Source organism: Schistocerca serialis, chromosome 8 (assembly GCF_023864345.2).
Source record: "Schistocerca serialis cubense isolate TAMUIC-IGC-003099 chromosome 8, iqSchSeri2.2, whole genome shotgun sequence".
Classification (NCBI taxonomy): domain Eukaryota; kingdom Metazoa; phylum Arthropoda; class Insecta; order Orthoptera; family Acrididae; genus Schistocerca; species Schistocerca serialis.
In genome coordinates, this window is record NC_064645.1 from 48,468,458 (window position 1) to 48,487,286 (window position 18,829).

Sequence of the window (18,829 nt, forward strand, 5' to 3'; positions counted from 1 at the left end):
ATGCAGACCCACTGTAGTCCTTGTAGAGATAATGGTATTGGTGGGCCACCAGAGGTGCAGACCCACTGTAGTCCTTGTAGAGATGGCCAGCAGCCATCTGTTGTGACTGTGCAGGTGCACAATCACCACTGAAGAGTCTTGCGGATAATGTAGCAAGTCCATAAACCACCACTTGTGCACTCACAAAGTTTTTGAAATTGTCCTTAGAACCAGCAATGCTGTTATCCAGTCCCTTGCTGAATCATTAACACGCGTGCAAACACTATCAGTCCCTACTTCTCACATATTGTCCATATACTATGACCAACAGAAACGTGTGCAGTGAAATGTAACTAACAAGTTAATAATATCATGAACTGGTGACAATTACAATTTTATAACTTAAGAATCCAATATCAAAGGTACAAAATACATCATTAAAAACATAACAATACAGATAACATTTGTAGTACAGGCTTTACAAAAGAATCCAACTAACATATACATCAGTGAAATTATGACATGAGTACATACATAAAAGATCACAATAACTTTTGAAACTTCACACATGAGCATTAAACAGAACAGAATTAATAATGTCTAACATCTTTACAAAGTAAATAACATATTATTAATGCCAATTATATTCGAGGGTAACAGTATTCCTCATCATAGTGAATGTAGCTTAATATTAAAAGAAGAAAAAATTCTATGAAACTACACAGAGACAGGAAGAAAACAAATACACAAGGGTACACAAACATATAGTGGGATAATACAAAAGGAAAGGACAGGGTTTGTTGTACTGCAGTATTTTGCAAACAAAACTTTCTTTATTTCTCGGAGATCTCCCTTCATTCGTCATTATTCCCAAAAAGTCCTATCTATACCTGCTTTCTGTATTCTATTCATATTTCTTTCAAAATAAATATGGCTCATTGTGCAATACTCATTTAGGCCTAAACCGTATTCATGTAACTTTCAAAGCATTCTTCCCCTATTCTCCATAGTTAGGTTCTTATATAGTCTACCCCCTCTTAAGCTAACTTAAATCTACTGAGCTCAGATATTAAACTAAGGGATGAGGCAATGCAGCAGCACAAAACAATTAATACAAACAGCAATGATAAAAAATACAAAAGGCAAAGCAAGCAGCATAAATTACAACTAATATAAGGCAATGAGCAGCAAACAAGAAAAATAAATCAGTAGTAAAACTGGCTTAGCAGAGTAACACAAAGTCAAATTCAGTAACACTATGCCTGGCAAACAGCAGTAACTTATACCTAAACATGACATAGCTCAAGCAGAAAAAATATTACAGTAAAAACAACAATGCAGATAAGGGAAATGTATATTCACATCTTAATGTCTATGTAATTAAAGTGGTGCACCACAAATTATTCTACAAAAGAAATTACCAAGTACTTGAAAAGAAAATTATGAATGCAGTTCCTGTGAAGGTAAATGCCATTTTGTGCTCCCTCATTTTTTTGAAAAAAATTATTATTTACTCGATCTGTAGACAGAAAATATTTATATTAGTACATCTATAAAATTTTATTTTAACCAATGCTGCAGTGCAGCTAGAAACTAGATATCAAATGAAATAAGCAACTATGTACAATGTAAAGCGTAAGAACATCATTCAGCAGTCATTAGGCATTTCATAAGTTAGTAGAAAAATCTCTCAACTAGAGAGACAGTAGTGATAATCAGGTGTATAGACATAAAAATATTTCTCGTCATTTCATTAGGCATTTCAGTAAATCATAAATTAAGAGCTCCACACTGTAATCATATGTTATCAAGTTCGACCGTGTCGTTTTTCCGATGCTTTCTACAAAGTAACGTCAATAGCGAGGATAATGGCCTTCCCCTTTTTTTTTCTACCACCTAATGGCTTTTTCTCAAGGCGGCTGGCACACCTGGCCACTCAGAACGAATTACGTGCAGGTGGTCACTTAACTTTCTTACGGAAATATTTACGACAGCAGTTTCCGCTACAGTGACAGTCTCACATAAAAATATTTCACAGGTCAAGAATTAGCGTTGCAAATCTGTAGAAAGAAAATCCTATAAATATAAGTGTCCAAATAAAATATTCGTCAGCATTGTGATACAGTCACGCATTTACGCACATTTCATAACTCTTAAAGTACGATTCTTGGTTTCCAACATACTTCTTATTCCTCATATACGGTAGCATCATCTTATTGATCATAAACATATCTCAACAGCATAGTACACATCGTCGTCGTAATAATAACATCATAACACCTCAGTCAAATCTCAAAAACGTCGTAGCTTTCTGCAATAATTTCAAAACCTAAAAAAAATTCTCTGCTCATTTCAATAGTGTCATCTACCTCAAACGGACTTTAAAATCATGCTCCCTTACCAAATACATCATTCAAAGCTCTCATAGTATCACAATGATTCCGAAAAAATATGAACAATTTACAAAGTACAGTTTCATAAGTGTGAAGTTACCCAACTGTGTATTGCGTAAACACGTGACACTGATGTAGTAAAAAAAATGTTTATCTCTCAGTTAAATGATCAGATAGCTGTGTAATTTGTGTGTTAGAGAAATATGGTACCGATGTGTAAAGCTGTATAAGCAAATACCATATTAGCTAGGGTTCCTTGTGGTTGCCACACACATGGTACACAAAGTGAGCGTGTACCCCCCTGAGGATTAATGTAATTATACCCTCAGGTGTTACAGATTACAGCAATGGAATGAAATGTATCACGGAAAACTTTCTATGCAATTCAAAAATCTTGAAAATAAATGGCTTAAGTACAAAATTAATCTCTCAAATGCATGTCCTGTAGCGCTAAATGTGCGTCTTGCTGTAAGATAATTCTGTGGAAGTGTCGTAATTATCGTCCTCCGAAAGCTAAGTTCTGCAGAAGTCAATGTACTTACCTCATGATAAACAAAAGTGAAATGCTTTGCGTATAGATATCTTAGTTATTACGCTTATTGCCGTGATGAAGAAATTACTGTGCTGTAACGTATTGTTGTGCTACGGAAAAGACAGTCTCATTGTAGCTATACCACAAAAGTTACTAATAAAACATGTTTTGCTTTCCAGAAGAATTCAGAAAAACTGTGCAGATATAAAACAGATACACCGCAAAAGCAACAATGTAAATTATGTCACACATTAGTAGTGTCGTAATATAACCGTGTAGCTGTCAAAGAAACCAAATACTAAGTCATCTTTAATCTCACAGAAAATACTTTAAATCCCAAATGTATTTTCAAGTAAACCAAAATGTTGCATTAAAATCTCATTAGCAGTACTGGTAAATGTTCTAAGTATGTGAGCCTTATAGTCGTTACGTAAACGTGCAACTATCAAGCAAGAATGTACACACACAATAACACTGTGTCGTCTGTTCACTATAACAATGCATTCGTCATTTCTGTTTAAATAAGTTCTCTTGGTTCTTGATTGGATATTTAACTTCAAACATTGTTGTATGTTAACAGATTCTAAGTCTGACAAAGCATATTAGTAATGTGAAGCGAAATATTTTATGACAAAGACTAAGTTAAAAAGCAGATTATCTCTCAATAAGCGGTTTTACATGTGAAGTGTGGTGCAATCCTTTACTCTTCATAGTACTCAGACTTTGAACTTGAATGCAATTGTCATGCGGTATACGTCGGTAAAGAATACTGGAATTTTTCTCAAGGTTAGCGTCTATGTTATTTTTCGCTGAGCCAGCCGGCGCACTCGGCTGCCTGCGGTGCGAGTCATTGTCTGTCTCTTTGTTGGCGCACGCCGTTATTGGGATTTGGAGACGTAACTTCTACAAATTCACCGTGACGAGAGGGCCCTGCCCTGTTCAAATCCCGCCAGTTCTGATGCAATTCAGGTCTGTCGTTACGATCATATCGTCTGTCGTCATGTCGGTAGATTCCATAGTTTCTTTCTTGTCGGTCGCGTGGTGGAGAATTTCTCCCTGAGTCGTAACTGCGCGCTGGACCGTTGTGTCTAAAGTTATTCTGTCTCCCTTGATAATAATTATTTTGGTTCCCATATTGTCTGTTTCTCTGTTGTCTCTGTGATAGTCACTACCGCGGAAAGGTGATCTTTCCCTGTAATTATTACTACTCTGCCAACGGTTGTAATACGGGTGGTGTCTGTTTCGGTCACGATTTGTGTTGTGAGAATAGCCTTGTCGCGTCCAGTTATTATTTCTTTCATCGCGGAATTGCAACTGATGTGATCTGTAATTGTTATGCTCCTGCGTTCCGCGATTGTCACTGTCACTTTCCAGTTCTTGTAACAGTCCCTGAAAAGCTTCAATGTCGTCTTTGCAACGTCCTGCCAAAATAATATGTCCTAAATGTTCAGGTAATTTGATTAAGCAAATGCGGGTGAGTTCTGAGGGGCTGTATGGGTTTGACAGGTACCGATTCTTGTGCAACATGTCTTCAAAATATTTCACAAGACTGGAGAATTCAGATTGTTCGAAATGTTTCATCATTATGATAGCATGTTTTACTCGGTCTTGTGTGGCTTGAGACCAATATGCTGAGAGGAAGGCATGGTAAAATTCTCCTTCACTGTGGCAATCGTGAATGACCGATCGCATTCTTACAGCTGGTTCATTCTCTAAGTAGCCACACATAAATTGTAATCTGTGCTCTAATGACCAGTTGGGAGGAAAACAATGAGAGAATTGATGGAGCCACGCTTGTGGATGAATGTCGTTGCCAGAAATCTTAAACGTTTTGAATTTACGTGTAGTAATGAACAGCTTATAGTCAAAGTCATCATGTCGGCGAGTCGCATATCGGTCATTGTTAGGTCGTGTCGGCCGTTCCATCTCAAAATTCGATGCACATTGCCAATTTCTTTCATAACTTCCGAAATGCCCTGTGTTATTATTTTGCGGCTTTTCCGTATTTCTAAGTCCCTCTTCCCGTGTTGGAGCGCGAGTGTCCTCTGAAATACGTAATTCTTGTATTACCTGTGTCAGCTGATCTTGTACTTCCCGGATTTCTCTTTGCTGTTGTGTCCCCACATCCACCACTGCTGGCGGCTCACCTCCAACTGCGCAACACTACGCGCTGTTCACAGCCAGCTGCCTAACACTACAATGGCAGACAACAATGCAAACTAGCCACAGACTGCACACAGGTGGCGTTACCAATAAAAAAACCTAAACAGCCTACTTACAAGGCTACCGGAACAACATAACTCTCCCCGCGTGCATTCTGTCCCGTGCCTCGCTGTAAACAAGTGTCGCCCGGTTGGCTATCTGTGATCCCCGCAGCACTCTTGCTCGGACTTGTTTTAATGTGACAAGGCTTAAAAGTTTAATACTTTACAACTCACGGTGTTTGGGAAATTAGTTTGCCTACCTTATTATTATCATTCCTTATTGATTTACATACCTTATTAACCCTCCTATCCCTATAAATTGAGATATGGAAAAATACAAACGAAAAGAATAACACCCGCTAGGTTTCTTCGAGATTCTAACTCGTGTTTTCCGAGTCCCAGCCAGTTACCTTGGCCGTTGCGGTATCGCCGCTATCGGCGAAAAGTGTTTACCATGTGGGTACAGAAGCGGCAGTTGTAAAAGTTTCTTTCCTTGATTTCTGGAAAAGTTTGCGCTTGCGGACCCCATACCTGATGATGAAAAATGCTCTATTTACAATTATCTATCGATCCCGCCAACTTTGAGTCGATTGCTCGTCATAACTTTTAGGGGTGATTTTCTCAAAATTGCGGGGGTGTTGACCCAAAATATCTTAAGAGTCCTTCGTTTTAGGTTGTACCCAAGCGATCTGCCAAATTTGAGCCAAATCGGTTGGCCGTGTCTGAGGCCTTCCCCATGTGAGACGTTTAATACGTGTTTCGTCCTTTTACCCGTATGTAATCAACAGTTTCAATAAACTGCCAGACTATTCCGGAATAAAACAAGAAGTGATGTGAGAAAGCTTTCCAAACTCTTTCCTTTTCTTCAGAAACATGCACCGATGTAGAGGCTCTGAAATACGACCGCACTAACTTCCAGTGGAACGCTGGGCAGAATCGCCGCCGCATTCCTCTGATTCGATTCAATATCGCCAAAATGCCCCCACTCGAGCAGAGGTTGTGGTTGGTGGTACTTCACGAAGTCTTCCAAATCAGCAGATTAGGGAGTCTCAGGGGCCTTGTAATAATGCGAAAAAAAAACACTGACCACCACACGTGTCGTGTAGCCCACACGAAACCGAGTGTTGCCTTCCGCTACTAACTTAATGCACATAATGCAGGAAACTTGACTCTATAAGAATGACTGAACATCGCCCATTGGGGTTTCTTGAGCGCTCACAAACGCTTTTGATTGTTTAAATCATAGAATTCTTCTAGATAAGCTTAAGTGTTATGGTATGAGTGTGACAGTACACAAATGGTTTAATTCATATCCAAACGAAAGAGTGTCGAAGTTTACATAATGAGGAAAAATCAGCAGATTCATCAAACTGGGAAGTTATGAAGAATGGGATCCCACAGGGTTCTGTCTAGGATCCTATATTGTTCTTAATATACGTTAATGACTTGCCACTTTATATTCACGAACATGTAAAACTAGTTCTTTTTGCTGATGACACAAGTATATTAATCACACTCAAAAAACAAGAATTATCTGAGGGAATTGTAAATGACGTCTTTCAGAAAATTATTAAGCGATTCTCTGCAAATGGACTATCATTGAATTTTAATGAAACACAGTATAAGCAGTTCTGTATAGCAAATGCAGTAACACCAGTAATAAGAATAGACGCTGAACAGAAGTCTGTTGCCGAGGCAGATTGTTTCAAATTTCTGGGTGTGTGCATCGCCGAGAGATCGAATTGGAACAAACACATTGCTGATTAATGAAACGTTTGAGCTCAGCTACTTAGTGTATTGGGACTATTTTCTTGTAGAATGCGTGCACGTCTTCCAGAAATTTTTTAAAGGATTTCACCGTGCTTTCAGGTGCTAGAATTTTATTTAGCAACTGAAATTTCGGCGTCTAGAAACCATAAAAACATTGCTAAAATCGAAAGTACGTTGTTACAACTTAACAGTATACATCCAAAAGTCGTTTTTATTAAGAAACTACAGGAACGAGAGACCTAATCTTTTTAGATTTGATGATAAAGAATGACAAAGGTGTCCACAAATTCGGAATATTTTCGTAACCAACTTGCACTGACAGCATACTCCAGAACAGCTTATGCCATGCGGAAACACATAATAAACCATCTTTTCACTGCGTGACCAAGAAATCATTAACCTCCCATTAAAACAGAGGGAAATTACTGAAGAGCTGTCGTACTAAAACATATAGCAATAAATAACGGCTACAATGTTAATAAGATACACAAAACATGTATTACCAAATAACATAACAAAAGCAGCAATATAGATAAAGAAATAACACTAACAAGAGATACAGAACAAGAAGAAAACGAAATACGAGAGGAAGTCAAAAAGTAAAGGGACTTTTGAAAAAACAGGATACTTATTCTAATGACAGAATACTGAAACGTACATTATGTTTGTACAAGATCTCCCTGCGCTTCAACGCACTTTGTCCAACGTTTCACAATTTTTTTTTTTTGATTCCGTCGAAAAAAAGCTTTTCGGTTGCACCTGCAACCTATTTTCCACTTCATCAATGACTTCTGCATCCGCTGCAAATCTCCTTCCCGTAAGTACTTCCCCCGGCGGTCGAAACATACGGAAATCGCTTGGAGACAGGTGTGCACGGTAGGGCGTTTGTTCCAGCAATTCGAATCTCAACTCCTTTATTGTTTCAGCCATCCGTTTAACGGAATGTGGCCGAACGTTGTCTTGCTGCAGGATGACACCTTTTCTCAGTTTTCCGCGACATTTGTATCTGATTGCCGGTTTCAGTTTAGTTCGCAACACACCACAATAGTTCTCACCGTGCACTGTTTCGCCTCATGGGCTGAAATGAATGGCTACCACGCTTGCCAAGTCCCAGTGTGGTGCTGGTATAATCTTACCAACTGAAGGTTGACGTTTACATTTCTTACCCTCTGGTGATGATGGATGTTTCCAAATCACGCCCGCAACCTTACTTTTCGGTTCGTGATGATGCACCCGCGTTTCGTCTACAGCAACGAGTAGCTGTGAAAGTCCATCTTCCTCGCGATGATAATGGGACAGATGTTTACTAGAGGTGTCCATCTACATCTACATATATATACTCCGCTAGTCATCAAGTAGTGTGTGGCGTAGGGCACTTTTCGCGCCAATTAAAATCCCCCCGCCCCTCTCTTCCACTCGCGGATCACGCGAGGGAAAAACGACTGTCTGACGCCTCAGTACGAGCTCTAATTTCCCTTATCTTTGAATGGTGATCATTGCGTGATTTGAAAGTTGGTGGTAATAATATGTGCTCTACATGCTCGGTGAAGATCGGATTTTAGAATTTAGTGAGCAGCCCCTTCCGTTTAGTGCGTCATCTATCTGTAAGTGTGTCCCACATCAAACTTTCTATGAAATTTGTAACGTTCTTGCGATGGATAAATGTACCAGTCAAGAATCTTGCCGCTCTTCTTTGGACCTTCTCAATCTCTTGAATCAGGCCTAACTGGTAAGGATCCCATACAGACGAACAATACTCTAAGACTGGACGAACTAAAGTATTGTAAGCTATTTCCTTTGTTAAAGGATGGCATCGCTTCAGGATTCTATCAATAAACCGCAATCTTGAGTTCGCCTTACCCGTTACTTGTGTAATCTGATCATTCCATATGAGATCTTTACGATTAGTCACACCCAGATACTTGACGGATGTTACCGTTTCCAAAGACTGGGAATTTATTTTGTAAAATGGTTCAAATGGCTCTGAGCACTATGGGACTTAATATCTGTGATCATCAGTCCCCTAGAACTTAGAACTACTTAAACCTAACTAACCTAAGGACATCACACACATCCATGCCCGAGGCAGGATTCGAACCTGCGACCGTAGCGGTCTCGCGGTTCCAGACTGAAGCGCCTAGAACCGCACGGCCACACCGGCCAGCCTTTATTTTGTACTCCTACATTAATGGGGATTTTCGCTTTGTTATATGCAGTAGGTTAGTAATATTGAGAGCTAACTGCCAGTCATTACACCACGCATTTATTTTCTGCCAATACTCATTGATTTGTTGACAACTTTCGTGTGATACTACTTTTCTTGTAGACTACAGCATCATCGTCAAATAGTCTAATGCCGCTGTCAGTGACATCAACCAGATCGTTTACGTAAATCGTAAAAAGCAGCGGACCTATTACGCTGCCCTGGGCCACACTTGATGTTACGCTTGTTTCTGTTGAAGTCTCCCCATTCAGGACGACATACTGCTCTCTGTCTGCTAGAAAACTGTCTATCCAACCGCATATGTCATCGGATATACCTTAAGCGCGCACTTTTTGGAGCAAGTGACAGTGCGGAACTGAGTCGAACGCCTTTCGAAAGTCGAAAAATGTGGCATCAACGTGGGAGCCGGTATCTAGAGCCTACTGTATATCATGCACAAAGAGGGCCAGTTGTGTCTCGCACTACCGCTGTTTCCTAAAACCGTGCTGGTTTCTGCAGATGAGCTTCTCAGAGTCTAGAAAGGTCATTATGTCTGAACACAAAATATGTTCCATGATTCTACAACAAAACGATGTCAGTGAAATTGGCCGGTAATCATGTGCATCCGATTTTCTACCCTTTTTATATAGTGCTATGACCTGGGCCTTGTTCCAGTACCTTGGAACTTTCAGCTGTTCCAATGATCTCTGATAGATGATGGATAAGAATGGTGCTAAATTTGTAGCATAGTCAACATAAAATCTTACGGGGATACCGTCCGGCCCAGATGCCTTCCTGGCGTCTAAGGATCTTAACTGTTTCACAATCCCAGATACACTAAACACTATGTCAGCCATCCTTGCGTTTGTTCCTTCGCGCCTTAAGCTGTAATGGCAGTTCTTTCGGTACCCACCTTGCAGTCACTTGGCGAAAGTTTAGCCTGTCGTGTAAGACGTTTTAAATACAGCGCCCAACACTGGAATTGCACTGAGACGTACTACAGAATTGTTGCACGCGACAATACTTCAGCAGCCCTGGATAATAGCAGTGTTACCAGGCCCTACGGCGAGAAACTGCAGGAATCTCTTTCACTTTTTGAGTTCCCCTCGTATCTTGCTCTACCTTGTCATATCAGACAGAACAGCTGACGATTTTCCGAAAACTAATGTACGAATCGGATTCCCCACGAACAATAACGTAGGGATGTTAATCAGACAGAACCCGCGAAATAAAACCATTTACTCAGTCACGGATTTTTAAAATCAAATGTCGTGAATATTAAAATTTCCGTGCCGAGCAAACAATAAGGCATTTCTCTGCGAGATTCAGAGAGTACACAAACATGAGCGAGAACTGTCTATCTGATTTAGTCTGTCTATCTGCATTTAGTCTACATCTACGAAACTATAATCATAACACCAACAGCGTCAAGGAAATTTTAAAGGTACTACACAGGTCAGAGAAAGATTAATGAAATTCTAGAAGAAACTGAAATTTATAGAGCTTTCAGTATCTACTCAGTGAAAAAACAGAAGTCAAAAACAAATATTTTCTCGACTGTTTTAGACATTTACTCTAAAGTACTATAAGAGCGCTCTTGTAGTTGAATGATATATACAATCCACTCAGAATCGTAGCACATCTACATCTACATCTACATCTATACTCCGCGAGCCACCTTACGGTGTGTGGCGGAGGGTACTTATTGTACCACTATCTGATCCCCCCTTCGCTGTTCCATTCACGAATTGTGCGTGGGAAGAACGACTGCTTGTAAGTCTCCGTATTTGCTGTAATTTCTCGGATCTTTTCGTTGTGATCATTACGCGAGATATACACTCCTGGAAATGGAAAAAAGAACACATTGACACCGGTGTGTCAGACCCACCATACTTGCTCCGGACACTGCGAGAGGGCTGTACAAGCAATGATCACACGCACGGCACAGCGGACACACCAGGAACCGCGGTGTCGGCCGTCGAATGGCGCTAGCTGCGCAGCATTTGTGCACCGCCGCCGTCAGTGTCAGCCAGTTTGCCGTGGCATACGGAGCTCCATCGCAGTCTTTAACACTGGTAGCATGCCGCGACAGCGTGGACGTGAACCGTATGTGCAGTTGACGGACTTGGAGCGAGGGCGTACAGTGGGCATGCGGGAGGCCGGGTGGACGTACCGCCGAATTGCTCAACACGTGGGGCGTGAGGTCTCCACAGTACATCGATGTTGTCGCCAGTGGTCGGCGGAAGGTGCACGTGCCCGTCGACCTGGGACCGGACCGCAGCGACGCACCGATGCACGCCAAGACCGTAGGATCCTACGCAGTGCCGTAGGGGACCGCACCGCCACTTCCCAGCAAATTAGGGACACTGTTGCTCCTGGGGTATCGGCGAGGACCATTCGCAACCGTCTCCATGAAGCTGGGCTACGGTCCCGCACACCGTTAGGCCGTCTTCCGCTCACGCCCCAACATCGTGCAGCCCGCCTCCAGTGGTGTCGCGACAGGCGTGAATGGAGGGACGAATGGAGACGTGTCGTCTTCAGCGATGAGAGTCGCTTCTGCCTTGGTGCCAATGATGGTCGAATACGTGTTTGGCGCCATGCAGGTGAGCGCCACAATCAGGACTGCATACGACTGTGACACACAGGGCCAACACCCGGCATCATGGTGTGGGGAGCGATCTCCTACACTTGCCGTACACCACTGGTGATCGTCGAGGGGACACTGAATAGTGCACGGTACATCCAAACCGTCATCGAACCCATCGTTCTACCATTCCTAGACCGGCAAGGGAACTTGCTGTTCCAACAGGACAATGCACGTCCGCATGTATCCCGTGCCACCCAACGTGCTCTAGAAGGTGTAAGTCAACTACCCTGGCCAGCAAGATCTCCGGATCTGTCCCCCATTGAGCATGTTTGGGACTGGATGAAGCGTCGTCTCACGCGGTCTGCACGTCCAGCACGAACGCTGGTCCAACTGAGGCGCCAGGTGGAAATGGCATGGCAAACCGTTCCACAGGACTACATCCAGCATCTCTACGATCGTCTCCATGGGAGAATAGCAGCCTGCATTGCTGCGAAAGGTGGATATACACTGTACTAGTGCCGACATTGTGCATGCTCTGTTGCCTGTGTCTATGTGCCTGTGGTTCTGTCAGTGTGATCATGTGATGTATCTGACCCCAGGAATGTGTCAATAAAGTTTCCCCTTCCTGGGACAATGAATTCACGGTGTTCTTATTTCAATTTCCAGGAGTGTATGTGGGCGGTAGTAATATGTTGCCCATCTCTTCCCGGAAAGTGCTCTCTCGTAATTTCGATAATAAACCTCTCCGTATTGCGTAACGCCTTTCTTGAAGTGTCCGCCACTGGAGCTTGTTCAGCATCTCCGTAACTCTCTCGCGCTGACTAAATGTCCCCATGACGAATCGCGCTGCTTTTCGCTGGATCATGTCTATCTCTTCTATTAATCCAACCTGGTAAGGGTCCCATACTGATGAGCAATACTCAAGAATCGGACGAACAAGCGTTTTGTAAGCTACTTCTTTCGTCGATGAGTCACTTTTTCTTAGAATTCTTCCTATGAATCTCAACCTGGCGCCTGCTTTTCCCACTATTTGTTTTATGTGATCATTCCACTTCAGATCGCTCCGGATAGTAACTCCTAAGTATTTTACGGTCGTTACCGCTTCCAATGATTTACCACCTATGGCATAATCGTACTGGAATGGATTTCTGCCCCTATGTATGCGCATTATATTACATTTATCTACGTTTAGGGAAAGCTGCCAGCTGTCGCACCATGCATCAATCCTCTGCAGGTCCTCCTGGAGTACGTACGAGTCTTCTGATGTTGCTACTTTCTTGTAGACAACCGTGTCATCTGCAAATAGCCTCACGGAGCTACCGATGTTGTCAACTAAGTCATTTATGTATATTGTAAACAATAAAGGTCCTATCACGCTTCCCTGCGGTACTCCCGAAATTACCTCTACATCTGCAGATTTTGAACCGTTAAGAATGACATGTTGTGTTCTTTCTTCTAGGAAATCCTGAATCCAATCACAAACCTGGTCCGATATTCCGTAAGCTCGTATTTTTTTCACTAAACGTAAGTGCGGAACCGTATCAAATGCCTTCCTGAAGTCCAGGAATACGGCATCAATCTGTTCGCCGTGTCTACGGCATTGTGAATTTCTTGGGCAAATAGGGATAAAATGGAATATTGACTAATATCGCTGACTAGTTGTTGTCTGGTGTGCAGTTGTGCATAATATGTAGCTATCTGACTTAGCAACGAAATACCGCTGTTTTTCCGATCGCCCTAAAGGATACTGAGGAAGACGGCTTCATTATTATCGGTTCGACTTGGAAACTGCGTGGCTGCAGTGAGAAAACGGCTCGCCGTGGCGGTTGACGTCAGCCTGGTCGCTTGTAGCTGGGCCACGCAGCCGTGATTGGCGTTGCCAGCAGGCGTCTCGCCGAACTGTCGTCAGGTTAGAACTCTCAGCGAATCTCCTGGATACTTTACCGGCAAATCGTTAGCAACCAGTGCTAGGCCTCGTCGCTGAGAGATTTCACTCAGTACATACTGATAACCTAGCATACGCTGTAAAGGTTATAGGCGTAGAAAGTAACGTGAGGGTAAATACACTAGAGAGGAATGATAATGGGCAGCCTGCATCCAAAATGTCTTTTATCTAAATGACGTGGACAAGTCAGTAACCACAGCGGTTCCTTCTACAGGAGATAACACGTTTACTAGCAAAAGAAAATACGCTAGTAAAGGTAACACCTTTCGACCAACGGACGAGGGTCCCTATGCGTCTTTGTAGAGGGATAAAATGGTAATGTAGGAAAGTTACATCCGATGGCCCTTGGAAGAATCTTGTTTACAGAAATCGCTTAAGACGTAAAACTTAATATCTCAGTTAGTCGTAGAAACAAATATAAAACTGAAATCATAACTGGGCAGTCCGCAAATAGGTTACGGTTGCTCGATGTTTTTCGGCAGAAAAATATGGAGCCTTACATGCCTGGTTTCCTAACAAACAGATGGAGAGTTTTCAGTGATGTTAATATTGCGTTATCCAACCGAGATATCCTTGCAGAAATAAAGTCGGAATTTTTAGTGACTGACTTCCGAAGGTTCACAAAGAAAATGACATAAAATAGAGAGACGGAAGTAGCTGCTCCCCAAGCCTAACTGTGTTGTAGCATTTAAATCTCAGCAGCTTGTCCAGTGTAGAAGCATGAAACCGTAATTTGGTTGCAGTATTTAGTAGTCTGAGTTTGAAACTGATGAACAATATTTTTTTCAAAATAATCTCCATTGCTATTTATACTTTTCTCCCACCTCTCCGGCAAGCTATGAATGCCACGCCGAAAAACAGTTCTTTTGCAGCGATCCAGAGAGCGAGCCATTTTCGTACACTTCTGTGCGAACTGAAGCGGTGTTCAGCAAGAGCATGTTCCAGTGATGTAAATAGATGACGATCGGACGGACCCAAGTCTGGAGAACAAGCTACGTGCCCTAGTATTTTGCAGCTGAACGCCTCGATCGTTTCCCTGACGGGTTTTGCTGTGTGTGATGTGGCGTTATCATTGAGCAAATATGACTTTGTATTGCCTTTTTGCATATTCCGTTCGTTTTTCACGTAACGATCGATTTAAATCGATCATTTGCTTTTTGTAGCGATCAGTGTTAACGGTTTCACCAGGTTTTACCAGCTCGTAATAGATGACACCTTTCTGATCCTACCAAACACAAACCATTGTCTTATTGCCAAAGCGATTTGGTCTTGCAGTGGATGTCGATGGTTTGCCAGTATTCACCCATGATTTACGACGCTCAGGATTCTGAAAATTAATCCATTTTTCGTCACCTGTCACTATTCGATGAAGAAATGACTTTCTTTTACATATGGCAACAGCATTTCACAAGTCATCTTGCGATTTGCTTGCTATCTTTGATTCAGTTCATGTGAAACCCATTTCCCACTTTCTGCACTTTTCCCATGCTGTACAACCGAAGAGAAACGGCTTTGTGCGTCACATTCAATTATTCCGGGAGTTCCTGTTGAGTTTGAGTATCATCTTTGTCCAATAAGGCCTGCAATTCGTTATCTTCAAACTTTTCCGGTGGTTTCCCGCGGTCCTCGTTCCTCACCTCAGAATCGCCACTTTTGAATTTTTGTAACCATTCGAAACACTGTGTTTTCCGAAGAGCATATTCGCCGAAAGCTTCGAAAAGCATTCGATGTGATTCTGCAGCAGTCATCTTCAAATGATAATAGAAAACCAATGCTGTCAGCAAATGGCAGTTCTCAGGTTTCAAACAGATACCGATGTATGGAACTTGGGTTAGTGTGTTGACATCCGTCGTCAGCCGTTACAGGAAGCAGATGGCTCTGCAGACGCCGTCTCAGGGGCTTTAAACTGACGGCCAGCAGCATCTATAGGGAATTTCCGGTTTCATACTCCTACAATTCGTTCACGTGCTGTATGCGATGCCCTGTTGAAGCGTACGTGCTGTAAATTTTGCAACGCCGCAACTGCCTCGGACATTCCCATTTGATCTGGCAGGGCAGGGCAGTGCCGGGGCAGCCCACGTCCCAGAGGTGCTGAGTGTTAGCACTGCAACGGAGTCCACGTCGCCGCTGACCGCTCTTGCCCAATGCCCTGCTTACCAATCTCGCACGGAAGCAAAGCGCGGCGAAGCCTACAGAGCTTTGTAGTGTCCTACGGTCGACAGGAAAGAACTAACTGTCAATTTGAACACACTTTATTACAATTAAAGAAAAGACGCCTTCTTGGCATACACAATGTTTTAAACGCAGAACAAACAGGAAAAAGATCCACAACTCTGTGGTGGCAAACAGATAAGGAGATCAGACAGTGGAAGATAATGCTGACCAAAACTACTCTACAAAATACAACGTGCTACTATAAGACTACGGCGAGTGAATTCAGGGCTAGGGCCGTCGTAAGTACTGGACGGAGCTGTTCCTAGTGGTTGGTAAAAACTGTCTAGGTCTAGGCGTGCTCATAAAGCCATGTCGGCGGCGTGCTATGAGCCGTGCGTGGCTCGCGCTCCTGCCATCTCTTATTTTACATCCTGGTTTTTTCGTGTTGCCACCTCGTTATGTTAGTTTTAATTTATGTTATCACTCAGTTGCTGCTTTGTCTGCCCGTCAGCGGCAGCAACAGCGCCTATCGATATAGCCCTCACGGTTATCTTTGGTCTACTGCTACTACTAGGGTGACCAGACGTCCGGATTAATCCGGACATGTCCTCCTTTTGTCCGGGGTCCGAGCGGATTTTTACAGTGTCCGGCTTTTTCGCAAAGGTTACCGTAACACAGTTAAATTTACAATTCGTCCCGTTCTATTGCTCATTTTTTAAATACTTTAATTATTGGCACGGCCTTCGTGATAAACACGCACGAAGGCGGTGTTAGTATGTGGCACCAGGATCGTCGATGTTATCGTTGATCGACCTATAAGCGAATGCAAATATCGATTATTTAAAATTTTCGTTCTGTTTCTTCGCTTTGTATTGGCTTGGCTTCCTGTAGTGCGCGTTTGATTTGTGAATGTAATTTTTAAGCGAGTTAGTTACGTAGAATATTTGGCTATGCCTAAACGAGAGTGTGCATTTTCTGATGTCCTTTCCTGCGAATATCCGGTTTTCAAGAAGGGAGAAATGAATTTGAAGCGGAATGTAAGATATGTAGAGCTGGAACATATGTATCGGTGCCCAATAAAAGAAAGAAATAACTCGACAGATTAACTGACATGGTTTCATTTCATTGTTTCATAGTCATTCAATTTATTAGTATTCGGAAGGTTAAAGTACAATTTACATGTCGTCAGCTGCTTCTTGAATTGTAGATGTTGGTAGCGGTGCGTCGAATGAAGCGAGGTGAATGGTCTTACGTTTATCGCTTTGTAAACAATTCCGTGTTGTTGACATAACAAAACAATTGACGCCACACTGCCACCACAATCAATGTTTTTAATCTTTTTTTTTATATCGCTCAGTTAACCACCACCTGACCATCAGTAACAATCAACTACTACTTTTACCGGGAATTCCTGGCAGTCACGTGACCTGTCCAAAGCTGACGGGTGCTATCCTCATCTGCAGCTGACCCGTTTGATGTGTCCTCTTCTTTCTTCCTTTGTCCTCCTTTTTGAAGCTTTTGTCCTTCTTAAACAATTGCATCTGGTCACCTTAGCTATTACTTCCGGGGGTCGTCTGTCGTGGACTGAGTTGGAAGGTGCCAGGAGGGCAGTTCGGACCTGCTAGTCGTGGAGTTGGAACGCGGCACTAGTTCAGTCGGGTTGCAGCAGCCGTGAGGCCTCGATGTCCATGGCTCGCCGGACCGTAGCCGCCACTCATCACTTGAGCCGGGGATGGTCTTCGTGCATCAGTCGGTCGGTCGTCCTACTGGATGACGTGAATTGGCTCGCCGATCGCGTATGGGTTGGCTGTGTGTGTGTATCTACTCCCGATTTGTTTTCGTCATTGTACAGCCACTGCTGAGTGTCGTTCAAGTCTTCAAATGGTTCAAATGGCTCTGAGCACTATGGGACTTAACATCTGACGTCATCAGTCCCCTAGAACTTAGAACTACTTAAACCTAAGTCTTCGTGCAAGTGTTTTTCAAACTGTGTATGTAGTTGGTGTCATTTGCACTGACAGCTTGTTATAAATGTTGTCGGTGTACCGGCATTGAGTCGGTCGGTTGGAGCAGATGAGCAAGCAAGTCTCCACACGGCGCAGTCGGCCGGGCCCTCTGGCGGTATCTACGCAGTGTCGGAGCGTGTGGGGGCTGCTCCGAGTGCTGCGAGGTTTGTGGCTCACCGACCCTGGACATCAAAGTTGAGTGGTGATTTTATAACCGAAGCCACGTCTGTTCACGTTGTCCCCTTGGTTGGTGGTTCGCTATTGGCGGTATTCCTGGGAACAACAGCGAGTGTTCGAGTTGGTGAAGATTCAGCCGCCGTGTGGTGGAATTAACTATATTTGTCGGTTTGAAATTCAAGTGCACCAGCGCAGTATTCTGCCTTGTGGCCGTTAGTGTTCCGGTTACCTGCCCTGGTCGCTGACGTAAATTCACGCAGTGTCCTTTCCTCACCTGTTGTTGCTGTCCAACATGGTGTGTAGTTTTTGACAACTTAATACGTTTTTGGTTGTAAGAGGCTATGTCTGAAGCGTTTTGGCTTTGGAGTTCTCGTATACTGGTCGGTGGTTAGCAAGTCGTCTTCTCGGTGGGTCCCTGAGTATCTCTTGGTTGTGTTGCCGGCGGATCGAGTATAGTTGAGCCGACTTCTTGTCTCGCCCAAGCGAACGTTGAGATTTCAAGGGCAGATCGAGCCCCCTGGAAACTTCTAAGCGCCATTGCCTATACTGCATTTCTTGTTGGCTTTTGTGTATTTTTAATGGTTCATAGCTGATGGTTGGAATTCGTATGCTTGTAATTGTGTTTTTGATACCAAAGGGTTTCTGCCTGTTGAAAATGTATTGTATTGTATTGTTCTTTAAAAGCATCGGCCTTCAGCCCCTTGAAGTTTTAAGGATATTACTTACCAAGTAGCTGTGGGCTTTCTGCCTGTTGAAAATTTATTGTAATTGTATTGGTCTTAAAATGATGGGCCTTCAGCCGGTTCCAAATTTTGGATTCTGACTTATCAAGTCTTACATCACTTGGGCTTAAATACTATTTAAGGTTAAAAGCTTTGG